Raw genomic sequence first — 12,670 nt, 5'->3', positions numbered from 1 at the left:
AACTGAAAATCTCATTAGCACAAAAAAAGAATTTCTATCATCAAGGTACAATAAGGCTTCCCACCACGCTGGAAGTGCTGGAAGGGCTGTGCAAAGAAAGGAAGGCAAGGTAGGGGATAACAAAGGTTTACTGCACATTTACTTTCACCAAATGCTTTTTGAGTGACTGAGTAATCCCCTTTAACACAGGCCCTCCCCACGCAGTGCTTCCTTTGATGCTCATTAAAAGGTTCACCTTATGCAGGATATGGAAAGGATTAAAAAAAATAATAATATGAAATCCCCATTCTGATTACTGCGCCAATTATAGAAACCGAGATCCCAGCTCAGCATGCAAAGCCAGCGTGGGGGAGACCCCGTCCTGCACACCAGCAGTGCCTGCTGCAGCACAGGGAGCACCATGGAGGAACTGCCCATGGGTTGACAAGGGGAAGGAGGAAGGATGCAGCAGTGCAATGGGCAGGATGGAAAACAGCAGAAATGCTTGCCCTGCATCCTCGCTGGCTGCAGGTCCCTGCAGAGCTATAAGGATCTCCTAACAAGCAGCCCTCTTAAACTCAGAGACAATGCCGTAAAACATATATTTTAAATAAATAACTTTCCAGAGCTTTTTTTTTTTCTTTTTTTCCTCCTAAGTTTGAACCCCGTGCCAAGAAACTAAATGCTCCAAAGCACTGCTGCAGAAATGGCAACTGCTGAAACACTTCTTGCATTCACTGTGCAGCCGGACGTGGCTGGGAGGCAGTGGCAGCCTCAGCAACCAGGGGACCTGGGGAAAAGAGGCAGAAGGAGCCTCCCAGCATGGCTGGGGGCCACGGGCATGACGTGGGCAGGGAGTTCCCAGGAGCCCCTCGGTAATCCCCTAGAGCCCAGGGACAGCAGTGCTTCCCCAGCCCAGCGTATTTCCCTGCTAGAGCAACCCAGGGCAGCTGGTCCCCGCGGCTTGGGAAGTGCTGCTCCCAACAGTGCTTTCGTTGTCAGCTTCTGAATAAATATTGTTTTCGAAACTGTTTCTCAGGGGACTCACCCCACGGAGTCCCCACATCCGCTCACAGCCACTGCAGGGCGAGCGCTGCCCCACTCCGACGGCCGCTGGGAAGAGCTGGCTGCAAGCCTGAGGTCCTCATGGAGAAATGAGGGTTAAAGTGCTCAGAGCGAATGCAGTCCTTTCCTGATGCTCCAGGAGCATCCCCTGGAGAGGAGAGAGTCCTCAGAGACGCTTCTTAGGGGATACAGCACAGGTGCTGGATGTGTCCCATGGGACGCAGAGCTCAGAGCTGTGCAAACAGCGCGGCAGCAACACGTCCATTAATGAACCAGTCACTTCTGGAAGGCTTTTTGCTTTGATGCGTTTACCCAAGTCCTCCACAAGTGCTGTTTGTCCTCTCCTTAGTGATTCCTCCATGGGCTGAGTACCAAGCTGCAAGCCCTGGCAGAGGGCTGCTCTGCAAGCCAGGACCACATGTAACCCTACAACAGGATCCCTCCATCCTTCACTGAAGGATGCATCCCTGGGATAGAGAGAAGCAGCTTCCCAGGAGCTCTACACCAACAGCTGTGTGCAAAGACCAAGAAGTAACGGGTGCAGCGATGCTCCCTGCCGTGGGAGCCAAGCGAGAACCAAACATCCCACCCCACACAAACCCCACCTGCTCTTGCTGTCAGTGCACACTAACAGTACCCTGCACATTTTTCCTACAAATCTCCAAACTTTCCCAAACACTGAGGCTGCAAGAAAACCACACCAGTCCCAACAGGCAGGGGATGGCTGGAGCCCAGTGGAACCAGAGGGTGTAACAAAGGGCAGTGGGGGGACACCAAGACACCAAAGTTAAAGCTGACTCTGCACGCTGACACTAACAGTCTTTCAACACCAGGGAAACCAAAAGCCTGTAAGCTGCAGGTGATCCCCAGCAGCGGAGCAAGGGCTGGGTTGTGTTGCTCACACCATCAATCACCGTGGCAGCTGCCCCGGCCACTTCCACTCACCGCAGCAGAGCCGGGTAGAAGCACCGGGCGCCTCCACGACACTCAGCCAATTAGCTCCAGAATGATGTAAAAAACAAATTAATAATAACGCGCGGTGCCTTTTTCCGGAACAACAATCCACACATTTGCATAGAGCAGCTCAGCGCGTGGCTGCGTTTCTGATCGCACCTCCGGGTGCATCAAAAGCGTTATTAATTTCCATCGAGGAGGCTAAGGAGCTTAAATCATTAGCGCTCATTTAGTCAGACTTAATGCATTTGAACGCTGCCTCAATTTAGGCTGAGATGCGGGCACCTATCAGCCAGGACAAAGAATGAAGACTGAAGGGGATAAAACACCCCCGGGGTAACCCCCAGGTGCCCTCACTCGGTGCACCCACAAAGGGTCACTGCCCACGAAGGGTCACCGCATCCCCTCCCGCAGAGCCCCGCGATGCTGGGCTGGGAGCACTGAGCCCACGCAGGGTTTACCCACGCAGGGTTTACCCACGCAGGGTTCTGCTCGCTGCCGTCACGTGGCGCTCCCCGATCACTTTCCTGTGCGAGCGTTAAGGAGGAAATCCGTCCTGGACAGATGGACGGACACAGGCGGACACGCGGACGCACGGCTCACCCTGCGTAACACGGCCGGCGCAAGCCCGCGGCAAGTCCGGACCTTAATTAGAGCTAGGCACCAATTAAGACCCCCGCAGCCAGCAGTGCCCCGGTGCTCCCCGCCGCGCTGCTCTGCCCCCAGCTCCCCTCTGCCCCAGGGAAAAAAAAGAAATCGAAATGAAGCGAAATAGAGAAGGAGAGAGAGCGGGAGGGAGGGAGCGGTGCCCGTTACCTGCGCTCGCCCCCCGCCCTGCAGCCGCGGCTCTGCCATTGCCTCTGCAGACCCTGGGACTCCGGGGGGATCTTCTGCCGGGCTGCAATAGAAAAGGTTCGTTTCAAGCTCCTTATTTGGGCAGTGATGTCAGGGGAAGTTGTGCAGGCGGCACCACCCCCTTTTTCCATTCACTACACATTGTTTCCTGTTGTCAAGAGCTCTCCGCGGGCTGCGGATGGGCGAGGGAATCCTGCAGCCCCCGCCGGGACGGAACGCAGCGCTGGGAGGGGATGGAGCGGACCTGGAGCAGGGACGGGGGATACGGGGAGCCGAGGGCAGCGCCTCCTTCCTCCCCATCCCTCCTCCTTCTCCTCCTCCTCCCCGTCCCCTCCCCATCTGCCCGGTTCCCCTCTCCCGGCGCCGCGCACCGCTCAGATTCGCTCTCCGGGACACTCGGAGCGACCGCAGCCGGAATTTAGGGTTACAGAGCGGGGACACGTAGAGCTCAGCCCCGGGTTGGGGGGGGGAGGAGGGAGTCATCCCAGCAGGACTCGTGCACAGCCCCCAGGGCAGCGGGGGGGCACCAGGGGAGGCTGCCCACGCGAGATTTTCCCCACGCGAGATTTCCCCACGCGGGTCGCTCCGTGGGCACGCGGGGTTCCCAGCGGGACCCCTCACCATCCCACCGCCCAAACGCCCCTCCCCACTCCCCCCCTTTCTCTTTTCTCGCATCGTCGTTATTTCATCCTCAGATGTCACTTTTGTTTTTTTTATTTGGCTCTGCTCTTAAGCCTGCAGTCCGATAGGAACGCCGGCTGGGCGAGAGGACTTTAATTAAGGTTGTTCGGTTGTTTGTTTATTTTTAATTAAGCACTGCCCTAACAAACCTTGTGCTGGAAGGGGGGGGGGAAACAACGCTCTCCTCGCTCCGACCGTGCACTGCCCGGATGGGGGGGTGGAGGGGGGGAATGGGATGGGGCTCTCCTGATGCAGGCTGCACAGAGACATCCCCAGTTCCAAAGTATGTATGTACATATGTATATGTACACTGCCAAGCCGCTGTTCCTATCTGACTCCAGACTTTAAAAAGTCAGAGCTGAGCCAAAAAAAAAAAAAAAAAAAAAAAGGCATCTAAGGATGAAGTAAGGATGCTGTGTGGTCTCTACAGCAGGCAGACCTGGCACAGTGTGCTTTTCGGGGTGAACATCAGCTCTGTTGTCCTTTTGCTCAGCAAACAGCACATTGCTTTCCGGAACAGTGAACGATTGGAAACCCACTGCTGCACCACTGAGCAGCCCCCCCTCAGTCCCTGCCCACTGCCTTCCCCGGTGATTTGGTGCTAATAGCAAGAAAATGCCACCTAACACAGCTGCTTTCTATGGGCTCCTTACTAGCCCAGCTTCCCACCCCATTTCTGCATCTCTCATCCTGGACAGAAGTGAGAGTAACTGTGATGTAGCAATGCTTCACAGCGTTATGTGTTTGATTTTGCTCCCATGGTCTCAGGTTGAGTCACTTTGCCGTAAGAGGTCCAATTGCCTCATTGTACTGAGGCAGACACTAGATATGCTAAATACTGATACGTATATAATAAATGAAATACGGCTCAAGGGAAACATGAGCAGAAGACACGGCCTCAGGATCCCTAGAAATAGCAGCAAGGTGCACCACAGAGCATTGAGTACAGGAACGTTGAAGTTTTTCCTCAAAAGAAAGCGGTGTGGGTATTTTTGCTTTTATTTACTATTCCTTTTGACCAGCACTTTAACATCTGCCCATCACAGCAAACACCCAAACTCCCTCTTGCCACCTCCCGAAGTCACTTTCTGTGCCCCAGCACTCACAAGGTCCAGGTATTTTTCTCCTGACCAGCACAAACGTGGCCATTCAATGCAATTAGCACAAAGGTGTTTGCCCGTGGCGGTGCCTTTTCTTGGGTGGAAAAGTGTGGTTTTGCTGAAATGGGAAGAGGAAGGGCAGGGTTCCCCTGGGGCTTCACCCCATGGGGCCACCGGGTGAGCTTTGTGGGAACCCTTTGTTCCAAACCAATGTTTGGTTGGGACAGCGGCCATGCTCGGGTCACGGATGGCCAACACAACCACAGCTCCCCTCACACCCAAAGGTTGGGCTCTTTCCCTTCCGCTGATCCCATCCCTCACCCACCTCAGAATGGGTAAAAATTACCCACTGCCTTTAAAGGCCTCTTGGAAGCTGTTTCTGTCCCTGTTTTTTGGAGCACTGTCATTTTCCCACCTTCCCTGCTGCCAGCACTGTGATCCCATAACACACTGCACCCACTGCCCTGTGGCTGCTCACACATCCCAACCCATCCCTCTCCTTCCCAGTGCCAACTGCCAAAGCTGGGTCACTACTCTCATCTTTTCCATCTTTACCATTGCTAGAGCTGCTGTCTGGCTTAATGGAGCAGGAAAGGAGGCTCCCCCTAAGCCCCTTTACTGCAGCATGGGAATCTGGGCTGTTCATATTCATTCTTGAAGTCACTTCACCTTTCTGTTGCAAAGTTTTCCCATCTGGGAAACTGTCCGGGGACTGTCAGAGGTTGTTTGCTTCTTTGCTTGTTTGTTTGTTTAAAGCCCTCACGTCCAACTCAGAGCAATCATGCTTCTGATTGAAGAGGGCACTGGGAATACATTTCCCATGTCATCCTCCTGCTTAGGAAAGTCACAGCAGCAGAAACCCGCAGATCCAACTTAACATTTTGAGACATATTTAACAACCTTTTACGATCTGAACTGTAAATCCCTAGAAGTGAAACAAGACCTTCAGAAGCCACAGGCTCATGCCCCACACAGCCCGCACCAGTAAAAGCCCAGTGCTGGAAAAACTCCCCCTACATTAGGAAATCCCATCACTATGTACACTGATGGCAGCTCACGGCCCTTCCAGCCCTCCCACCAGCAGCTGGGACCTGAATGCCCACTGCAGGCGGTGACCTTGTTCCCCCTGTGCTGTCCCCTTCCCAGCGCTGGGAACTCTGCATCACCCTTTCCACATCTGCAAAGTGGGAAAAATAGCTTTGCTTAACTCCAAAGGTCCCCGTGCTCATTAAACATTTCAAAAGCATGCGGGAGAATCTACAATTATCCAAAAAAAAAATCACTGCAAAGTTTCATTATTATTCCAACACTTACATTAAAGACACATGTCCTGGTAAGTAGCAGGCATGAGGAATCATTATGCTAATTTTAGACAGAGCATCTGCTCAACGTTAAATCTGAAACTTTGTCTCGAAGATATAATTTAAATTATTTTTCTTCAGAATTGACATTTGTCAAACAATATGTTGTGAATAGGAACTGCAGCCAATTCTGAGCAATCCGAGCGAACACACGCATTGCACCGCACCGAAAAGCACTCAGGGAGGGAGGAGAGAGGAGGTTGGGGGTTTTGGCAGGAGTTGATGAGTGGAAGAGCTGAGCTGCTGGGTTTTCTGCCCCTCAGATGCTGCTGTCAGCTTGTGCTGGGGGCACAGAGGGTGTTGTGTCCCCTCCAAGCCCACAGCAGGAGTAGAGGCTGGGTAGGTTTTGAGGTCCCTTTCAACCCAACTGTTCTGTGGTTCTGCCATCTTGAAGCACCCTTCCACCCTAACTCATTGCAGCCCAACCAAACCCAGCCCAACACAACACAACACAACACAACTCAACTCAACCCAACCCAACCCAACCCTGCCCAACGCAACACAATCCAACCTAACTCAGCCCAACCCAACCCAAGCAATTCTATGATTCTTAGATCTTTAAGACCCTTCCAGCCCAAATATTCTGTGATCCTTTGATTGTATGACCTTCCCACTTGCTTGATCCATTTTTCAGGGACAGGAGATATCATCTTCAGAGCCAGCACTTCCAGCCCTGCTGTGTTTACATTGGGGAAGGGACATGATTACCTTCAAGCAAACCTTTTTCCCTCCTTTCTGTCTTTTTCTGTACAACCCTCCTATTCATCTTAGGCCAGTCGTTTCCAGCATGTCTGGGAAGTCCTGGGGATTCAGGGGCAACTTCTAAGGGTTTTGTGAGTTGTCACTAAGAAAAGCGAAGGCAGTGTCCGGAGGCTTAAATTTGCTATGCAAATGACTGCACCCCACCATAAAAATGTAAAATTTACGAATCAAAAAAAGATTGGAAACCACTGACATAGACCAATGAACGGTAAATACCCCAATGACCACATCAATACACATGAAACAAGGTATTACAGAGCGGGTCCACATCCAGCAGAATGGGTGTCTATACATAAGAAGCCTTAATTTGAAGATTAAATAAGCATTTTCACCATATAGTTTGGATTATACCGTGTACACAGGAATCATCTTCCCCCCCCAAAATGCTACACAAATGAAAATGTTGGTTTGCTTTTCAGAAAGGAAATCAAATGGCCACAAATCACTATCTCAGTGTCCCCTGGTCACAGGGTCTTTTGCATTCCACCAAGCAGAACTCCCAAGACCCATCAGAAATTGCTCATCTCAGAATTCCTGAATCATAGAACCATAGAGTGGCCTGGGTTGAAAAGCACCACAATGATCATCTCATTTCAACCCCCTGCTATGTGCAGGGTCGCCAACCAGCAGACCAGGCTGCCCAGAGCCACATCCAGCCTGGCCTTGAATGCCTGCAGGGATGGGGCATCCACAGCCTCCTTGGGCAACCTGTTCAGTGCGTCACCACCCTCTGTATGAATGTCTGGTTGTGAAATCAGCCTCCAACCCCTGAGTCATCTCCTATCTGGCAGGACCATATGGATATAGTCTACAAGGGTCTGGCAGCTTTTTAGACAAAAGATAGCATAGAAATAGCCATTATCTAGGACATGAGGTGATGGCCGCAAGTTGTTCCAGGGGAAGTTCAGGTTGGATATTAGGAACAATTTCTTCTCTTAAAGAGTGGTGAAGCAATGGTATGGGCTGCATGGGGGTGGTGGAGGTGTTCCAGAGCTGTGGAGATGTAGCATTGAGGGGCATGGTCAGTGAGGATGGCTTGGGGATGGACTAGATGATGAGTGCCCAACCTATTTGCTTGCCTGGGCTGCACCAAGTGAAAAGGAATTGGTTTGGGCCTTATATATGTAGGTTGCTCTGAAAGTAATGCCTCCTATTTATTTCCATGGAAACTATAACTAATACAGAGAGCACAATAACACTCTTTAATAGAGTAAACTCTCAGCTACAAAACACTGTTTTTCAACACAGTCACCACCATTAGCTGAGCATTTTTGACAGTCATGAACAAGAGCCTGCACAACACGCTTGTCAAAATCTGCACCAGTGGAGGTGACCCACTGCCTCTGTCACCACTGCTGAAATGCACCACCCACTGTCTCACTGTGCTCACATCCACTGCTGGGTCTCCATAAACGTTCTCTAGTACAGAAACACATTCAGATTTTTGAGTTCAAGATCTGATTGCAACTCTATACATTCTCTTTGAAAACTAGCAGGCAATGTATTTCTGTTAACTGAAAATGGAATTGCAAATAAACCAAAAAGTCAATGGCTTTTTTGGCAGCTTTGAAGCCTTCTCTCACATTCCTTTATCAGGACAGAAAGCACAACTGCATATCTTCTGCTTTTCTCTGCAAAATCAGGTCCCCATCCCAACATCCCACTTAGTTTCCTTTTACCTTCAATGCAGTACAGCGAAGGATTCTCCCATCATGAATTCCCCAGCAGGGACAACAACATGCTGTCATCCGTGGGAAATCCCCCATCTCAGAGGGCATCCTGATGCAAAACAACCCCTGGTTACTTCTCCCACCCTTGCAGCACATCATCCAGCATACGCATGCTCCATCCTGGACCTCTGTCACTTGCTCCCATAGCAGCTGGCTCTCACATTTCGCTGCCTGGCCCTGCTCATCTCAGCAGCGTGCACACAGCAGGGGAGCCCCGTGCAATGGGATAAGGTCAGCTCTCTGCAGGATTTTCTCATTTGCTCCAGCTGAGCTGGCAGGTTGTGTACTGTTTTAGTGTATTTTTAACAACTCCCCCTGGGCACCTGGATCTGGGGTTGGATGCTCTTTCAATATCACGTGTAAGTAGGCAGGTAAAGAGGAAGGCTCTGCTAACAACTTGCCCATTTGTTTCAATGGTGATGCCAGGCAATAATGCATCAGTACATTTCCTTGTGAGAACTGTCTCCCACGAGCAGAGCACTGCTGCTCCTTGTATCAATTGCACTGTCTCATTCCTGGGTCCCACTACAGAAACTTGCAACATTCTGCCAGCTCATATTCTATCTTTCAAGGCAGAATCTGCTTCTCTCCCCACCAAATGTATAGCATTTGTTCCTTAAATACAGAAATCTGCACCTAGTGAATAGCAATGCTAGAACTGGTGCAAAACCACATCCTGCAGCAGTCTCATCTCTGTCCTAAGTGACCTCACAGCAGAGACTCCCATCGCTGTGCTTATTATGTCTTATTCAGTGGTATATCATTCCCCAATGCAAAGTATCTACATGTACATTTTAGACAAGGAAATCTACCAAAAAAAAAAAAAATAGCCTTCCAGATAAGATGTAGAAGCTTAGAATTTTTTGACAGAGGAAATTATGACTTCACATCGCATACAAAAATAAATGCAAATAAACACACTGAAATGAAGGAACCCCAAATTCTCTGGCACCCGATGCAGGAGATGCTAAAATGGCCATCGCAGTTTGTGTGGATCCAGATTGGAACCCGAGCTGCCACTCTTGGTCAATTTGACCATTTTGAAATCAACAGTCCAAGATGCCATCAGTCTCAATGCAACCATTAATTGCTGTTGTTTTTCACCTGCCTGTCCTGTAAACAAGATGGCCACACATCCCATTAAGGATTAAGGGAGTTTCCACCACCACCAGGACATCCACTGATAAACTCCCAGGGCATGAGAAGGTATCACCCTCTGATTTTTATCTTTTCCTGCTGTTCTATAGCCTTTCTCACGCATTCAGGGTCACACAAGCAGCTGAAAGAGTTTGGGTTGGCCATATTGCAGTTCCCTTCTGCAGCCCTCAAACAAAGGGAAAAAATAACAAAGCCTGAATGCAAAATCAATGCTTCAAACTCACAGCGCCTGGAGAAGAAACAGGGAGAGGCAGCACTGCCTAAAAATGTGTGTTTGGGCTGTCAGGCACATATGGTGGCCAAATAAAAGGGTGCCTTTCTGTGAGTGTGTGATGATTTATTTCTAGATGCAGGGAGACAGGACAGGCACACAGTGAGTTCCGAGGCAGAAAAGGGCTGTTGTAAATCAGGCTGTCATATTCCCTATCTTCTCAAAAGAATCCCAGAGAGGCTAATTTAAGCAGCGAGGTGTGTTTCTCCCTCTCTCAGTGCTCTTCTCTCCCCCAAGGCTCATGGCAGAAGAGATTCTCACTCCCCTCCAAGGCAGAAGAACAGAGAGGGACTGCTGCTGGAGAGCAGCCAACGCTCCACACGGGGCATGAGCAGAAGATGGAGAAAATCTTTCAGCTTTAGGTGATGTCCAGATGTTTTTGCATCTGCTTTGGTGCCTTTGCCTACCACTGGGATCTGATGTGTGCCCACATCCAGCAGCACCATGATGCAAGCTGCATAGTGCAAACTTGACCAGAGGCCACACAGGACCTAGAATGCTCCCTTGGTACCCATTGGTACTCGTACTCAGGCACACACAGGTGCTCAGAAATGCCCCAGGCTTGAGGCCAGATGCTTTGCTTTCACTTCGTCTACATCTTGATCCAAAGGGAGGGCACCTTCTCCACCTCCACTGGGCATGGGCAGCCCTCACATTCAATACAAAGCACATAAACTGCTCTGCAATCTAAGAACTGCCGATGTGCACTCAACTCCTGTCCAGTACTGACACCAGTGTGAGTTTTATGATGTTGTCTGGGACTGGGGGGTTGCAGTTCCCCTTACACATCTCCTCCAGCTCTCCTCATTTCCCACTGGGCCATCTCTGTGTCATGTTTTGTGATAAAAATCTCTACTTGCACACCCACAAAAGAGCACAGATTCCAGGGGAGGTGGAAGGATCAAGTAACACCCTGCTCGCCTACTCTGAGCCCATCCCAGGAGCCATGGTCCCCTCCCTGCCCATCTCCATAAACCCAGAGAAGCACAATAGCAGGTGGGGACCCAAATTATGGACTCAGAAGAAGGGACACCCAGCCCAGGGCTGTCCCAGGAGATCCCCAGCCCCAGATCCAGGTGTGAAATCCACAATGATGAGAGCCATGACCCATGCCATGAGTCAACTCGAGCTCATTACGGACTGGGGCAGGGATGGGATGCTTATTGGAATGCAGAGGAAGCACACCTGGGGATTGCACAATGCTCACAATGGGATGTCTGGGGAAGAAACCAAAGCCAGGGAAGGTTCAAGGTGGTTTGGGGAATAAACAAATATGGGAATATAGAGGGATAAAAAGATAGAAAGGATCATCCCTGCACAACCAGTGCTGGTCAGTGTGCTTCTGCAGCCATCCCCTGTGCACAATGAGTGAGGTCTGTCCTAACTTCTCATTGAACTCCATTTATAACAATTTTCCTGTGTGAGGGACCAGTGCCAACGGCTGGCGATGGGATGGACTGTGAGTCCAAGCCCACGTACTGCAAAGATCCCCACGGCGTGTATGTATAGATATATATTGCCCACTGGTGGACCTCCATCCTGAAGGGCAACCCAAGTCAGGTTGGATAGTAGGAACTATTTCTTCTCCCAAAGAGTGGTGATGCATTGGCACCCACTGCCCAGAGAGGGGTGGGGTCACCATCCCCAGAGGTGTTCCAGAACCGTGGGGATGTGGCACTGAGGGATGTGGTCAGTGGGCATGGTAGAAGTGGGCTGGGGTTGGTCTGGGTGATCTTATTGGATTTTTCCAGCCTTAATGATGCTGTGATTCTAAGTCATTTTTCTCCCACTCTCTCAGACTGTTGGCTGTCCATCCAGGATAACCTCCAAAAAGCTGCATTCTGCTACCAGCAGCGCTAAGCTTCCTTCCCTGACTCTGCTTACATGTTTGAAAGACTAGTGTGGAAATTTTTCTTTTCATATATTTTATTTTACAGCTTCAGTTCTGCAGAGAAAGCTCCTAAAGTTTTCCTTCCAGGGCTTACATCTAAGTAATTACAAGCTACAGCCACACAGTATATGCTGGCTGGTACAGCTCTTTTCCCTGCCAGAAAAGCAGGTCAATTATAAGCAATGAACCACATCACCAGGAGAGAAAGCTGGTTTGAATTCTGGTCAATTAGTGCTTAAAACTGTCTTGGAAGAAAAGGGCAAACTGAGCTAATACTGCTCTGCACAGAGACCTACGTGTCTCAGCATTGAGCACAGACGGCAGAGGCTTAATTTCTAAGATGGCAGAAATTAATGGTGTTTTGGCATAAAATCAACTTTAAACCTGCAGAGTGAAGCTAGTGAGGCTGTCCCACCTGCAGAACACTGCCAGCACCCTTCAAGAAGGAGTAGTGTGGTCCCCGGGCTCTGCTTACACTATCCTCTGGATGGGACCCAAACATGACCTCGATGAGCATTAAACCTTAATGCACTCTTCATCACACACTGTCCCACCACTGCACATCGCCACGTGGATTCACAGCAGCACAAAGCTGATTAAGTCAGAAAGGAATCAAGGAGCAAAGCTCCGCCTGGACACAGAGCCTGCAGGATGACTGCATGGTTGGAAGGTCCATCCCATTTTCCTTCTTAGCTGATTTCGTTTGGGTTCACTCCAGCACAAAGTGGGGATTGTGGAAGCAGGGTTTGCCTTGCAGCCCGACACGTGAGGCTGCCATTCTTAAGCAGCCTGACTTTTCCGCAGCTCTCACCAAACAGATCTATGCATCACTTTATCAATAATAGCAGTGTCTGTCTGGTTTT

The 12,670-nt window shown here is 50.2% G+C and overlaps 1 protein-coding gene across 8 annotated transcripts in view; it reads right to left on the bottom strand.

Annotated features, from left to right (window-relative positions):
* The window catches only part of HIVEP3 (HIVEP zinc finger 3), a 217,171-nt gene that overhangs the window by 93,796 nt on the left and 110,705 nt on the right, over positions 1-12,670 (bottom strand). For 2 of the 8 annotated variants that reach the window (XM_004947684.5, XM_004947681.5), the window contains one exon: positions 2,815-2,896. The exons of 4 other annotated variants lie outside the window; for them this stretch is intronic. The gene's annotated coding sequence lies outside the window, so the exon portion shown is untranslated. Of the gene's footprint in view, positions 1-2,814; positions 2,897-12,670 lie in introns of those variants that run through there. 2 more of the 8 variants (XM_046903647.1, XM_046903648.1) reach the window with 1 other exon arrangement.

The sequence above is a fragment of the Gallus gallus genome, chromosome 23, assembly GCF_016699485.2.
Source record: "Gallus gallus isolate bGalGal1 chromosome 23, bGalGal1.mat.broiler.GRCg7b, whole genome shotgun sequence".
Classification (NCBI taxonomy): domain Eukaryota; kingdom Metazoa; phylum Chordata; class Aves; order Galliformes; family Phasianidae; genus Gallus; species Gallus gallus.
Note: the sequence above shows the minus strand (reverse complement) of the source record. Positions and strands in the feature narration are given on the sequence as shown.